At 37.4% G+C, this 4095-nt stretch overlaps 1 long non-coding RNA gene across 1 annotated transcript; it reads left to right on the top strand.

Annotated features, from left to right (window-relative positions):
• Window positions 1-237: 237 nt before the first annotated feature.
• LOC134452108 (uncharacterized) lies at window positions 238-2820 on the top strand. Its single transcript, XR_010035367.1, has 3 exons — window positions 238-732; window positions 1621-1764; window positions 2380-2820. It is a non-coding gene; the product is annotated as an uncharacterized LOC134452108 (long non-coding RNA).
• The last annotated feature ends 1275 nt before the right edge of the window (window positions 2821-4095 follow it).

Below are 4095 nucleotides of genomic sequence, written 5' to 3'. Positions count from 1 at the left end.
CTTGAAAACTATGGAACGCCAAATGAGCCACGCTTAATTAAATAAATACACCAAAAAATAATTAATTCAATGTGTCACTAATTAATTTAAAGTAGAATTAAATAATTAAAATTGGCATTAAATATATAATTTATGAATTAAATGTCAATTTATATAATTTAATGTTAAATATTTCTTTCGCAATTCAATTAATTATTTAATTAATTTATTTAATTATTTCATGTTACGTGTGTTTCAGCACATCATTAATTAAATTAATCTGTCAATCTCACCCATCAAAGTCAGTGGGCGGAACCACTGACGTAAACGGGCGGGACTAGTGCCAATCTGGTGTTATCGACTGCTTTGGTCTGAAGCGTAACACCTCCTACATGACATGAATGGATCAAGGAGGAAAGCTGCTTCTATTCGAAATATGATGAAAAAAAGGGTTGTGAGTGATTGGGACTGTAGCACTGTCAACATTTCAAGTGTAAGGCTTAGAGTTTTATCTTTAGGAAAATGTATTCGTGAAATTAGCTTCTTGGCCATGAAGTTTTAAAAGGAGTGGATGCATGTTGTCGAGATACGTTGAGGATGACAGCTGCCTCCAAGTTCTTCTTGGCTTCCTCGTTGAGGATGACAGCTGCCTCCAAGTTCTTCTTGGCTTCCTCGCGGCCTATCCACTATAAGGGCTCCGGGAACCAAATCTCCTTCATCATCGTGTTAGTTGTTTGACACACTTTCTCACAGGTAATGTAGACAATTTTGAATGGCATTTGCCGTTGTGTAACCTGACAAAACGTTGGAACTAGCCGGCTATGTGGTCTCATTTTCACCGTGGTAATGCTAGTTGCATTTGTCATAAGTAGCACAGTCAGTGACCGCAGACAACGAGTCATTTGTTGGCGAAACAAAGTAGATGGTATGCTAAGAAACATTACCAACGTTGTTCAATAACAATGTTGGCGGACGCTCCAGTTTTTGAATGGGGTCGAGACGCCAACCAGCAATACTCTTCTAGGAGGGTGCTAGTGCTAGAAAAATAGCATTAGCAGGCATCAGACTACACAACAAATTACCAGTTACTTATCACACCATAGACAATAAGCAAGTATGAAGTGATTAGTTTGCGAATTCAAGCTTGGTCACTGGTAAATGGTATGAATATCAAGAGTACATTAAAGGTAGAGTACCTCCCAGTGCTTGGCTTACTAGTTCAACTTCAGAACATTCTGGGACTAGATCTGTCCAGTTATGTTCATGAGCGGTCCAAGACTATTTTCGCTCTCTTGAGTATGAATCCTGTATTGTCACGTAATGCAGTTAAATAAGTTAAACTGATTTGGTATGTTAAGCACGTTTTAAAAATGTTGCATTTTGCCTTTATAGGGCAGTAGGCCTATTGTTATCAATGTCACAATATTCCACAATGTAACCAGAATAGCCTCAATTATTGTTTTATGTACTTCATGCGTTTATGTCTGTCATGTGTATACTATAAAGTGCTATAGCATTCTTCACTCTCTCACTCACACACACACACGCTGGTTTTATTCAGAACATTGTGGAAGATGAATAGAAGTAATCTGTTGTAAGATCTGCTGTAATTCCCACATCTGTATCACACTGTATTTTCAGAAATAAAAAGGGGATACTGTGACCAAACCGGCCTACTGATGTCCATACAGTAGCCCTACACAAGACCATGTCTGTCACATTGGTGCCATGACCGAGTTGGACCTTCGCCCAACCGGGATCATTCTGGACATCATCTGCGTTGTGGTATTATACAGTATATTGCGTATATTGCATCCATGTATGGAAATGGTAAAATATGTAACCCACTTGTACCATCTTAATGTGGTACAATCAAACCTTATTTGATTAATCAAGTGTTGAAGTGATACTGTTTAGCGATTTTAAGATTTATTCTGTAGAGCTTTCTTTTAGATTACTATTTTATCTTAACCCCTCCACCTTTTTTTATCTGTTAAATGTTTTGTGTGTGTGGGTGTGAGAAGTGTACCACCCACTGCAAAACAATTGCCAATACTGGGACATAAGGCTACTATTACTACTACTACTGTGCTATTTTTGGAAATAAGCTCATATTACACCTCCCTGTGAGTTAAATGATTGAGTTTTACCTTTCTCTAGCCGCCAGCTGGTCTCATAGGATTCAATGTTTATCACTAGCATGGAGCATGGAGGTAGTATTTGCACAGCCATACTCTGAAAACGATTGAAAGTACAGGAGGAAGGTAAACCTTGATCATTTAACTCAAGGGGAGGCGTAATATGAGCTTATTTCCACAAATGGCACAGTATCAATTTAGCTGAGATGGCAAGCTTGCACTGATCATGGATCATCTGACTTTATGTGTATTATTTATGCAGATAATCATCAAAGCCTGACTGCCCACAACACCTGGATCAGAGAGCCAGTCCAATGAAATCTGTCAAGAAAACCGCAGATAAACAAGGCCTGTATCATCATTGTAGTCTAGTACTACACTTTTATTATACACGAAGACAGAACATGAGATGCTTGTATCATTGCAAAAAAAAACAAAACTAACTATACAATCAGTCATGCACTCTCAGACGCACTCACTTACTATACAACTCACCACACACGTTATCCATTACAATGTGTTCATTCAGCTCTAACATACCCACATTTTTAATTGAAAAAACCCTCAAATCTCAAGAACCTGAATGCAGCGTATATGTGTCTCCAGGCTACAATGGGTTAAAGCGCTGGAGGCCAGAAGGAAAGTAGAGTGATTACACTCATTCTCAAACTGGACGCAATGTGGACAGTATTCCAAGTGTGCCTTTAAATATAGTCAGCCTGCCAAGCCCCAAAAATATATGTTTGATGGCATTTTCTGTTAAAAGTTGGCAACCATGCCAGAAGTTATCAGCATGGGCTAAGGTTTCAGAATCACCTGGTTGCCAACACGGAACTTGACCTTTAAGGTCAAATATGAAGGTCAAAAGGTCAACCACGGTCAAATAACAGTGTTATTTAGTTAAAAATTGTTAAAAAGATGTTAAAAATGGGCAACCATGCCAGAAGTCATCAGCATGGACTAAGGATTCAGAATCAACTTGTTGCCAACACGGAACTTGATCTTTAGGGTCAAATTTAAAGGTCAAAAGGTCAAAAACAATGTATTTTCTATTTAGTCTATTTTGGGAACTGTATATTCATGGAATTCTTTTTCAAATGTAAGCAACCATGCTAGATGGTATCAGCATGGACTAAGGTTTCAGAATCACCTGGTTGCCAACATGGAACTTGACCTTTAAGGTCAAATTTGAATGTCAAAAACAATGCATTTTCTGGTTTGCCTTTTTTGAGGGGGGCTTCATATTCATGGAATTCTTTTTCAAAAGTTGACAATCATGCTAGAAGTTATCAGCATGGACTAAGGTTTCATGGTCCATGGTTGCCAGCATGGAACCTGACCTTTAAGGTCAAATTTGAAGGTCAAAAGGTCAACCAGGGTAAAAAAAAAAAAGTGTTTTTTTTTTGTGATGTGCTTTCATAAAATACAAGTTGTTTGCATTATGTATTGAATAATTAGTACCTGGAGGCGATATTTCATCTTATTTTAATCATTTTAGGTGAGTGAAAGTATTGGAACAAATAATTGTAAAGAAAATAAAACACTGTTTTGATGAGGTTTCTCCCGAAGCGGACAGCGCTGTCAAAAGTTGCATTTCGGGTTTTCTGACAGTGGACGGTGGAAGTGGTCGCGAGAGTCACACTTCACCTACTGTAAGTATCAGATGACTCGGGACAGTGATTAATTAACCTTTTAATTCTACTTAGAGCCCCTTTAAACCCAAGTCTTCAGTGAACAACAAAAACAAGGAAATTTGCCTTTCTGTTCCAATACTTTAGGGGACTGTATATTTAGAAGTTATATAGTCTTTATTATTAGGGTATGAGTGAAAGTGATTATTGCAAATTGTCAATAACAAGAATGTAATTGATCATATTGTTTCTTTTCCTTAATAATTAAAACAATAATTCAAATTCAAATGTGATGTCAGTACATACTGGATATTTATGTATTTAAAGGAGCTAGTGTTGCTGTTATT

This window comes from Engraulis encrasicolus, chromosome 7, assembly GCF_034702125.1.
Source record: "Engraulis encrasicolus isolate BLACKSEA-1 chromosome 7, IST_EnEncr_1.0, whole genome shotgun sequence".
In the NCBI taxonomy this organism is placed as follows: Eukaryota; Metazoa; Chordata; class Actinopteri; order Clupeiformes; family Engraulidae; genus Engraulis; species Engraulis encrasicolus.
This window is presented reverse-complemented; position numbering and strand designations above follow the sequence as displayed.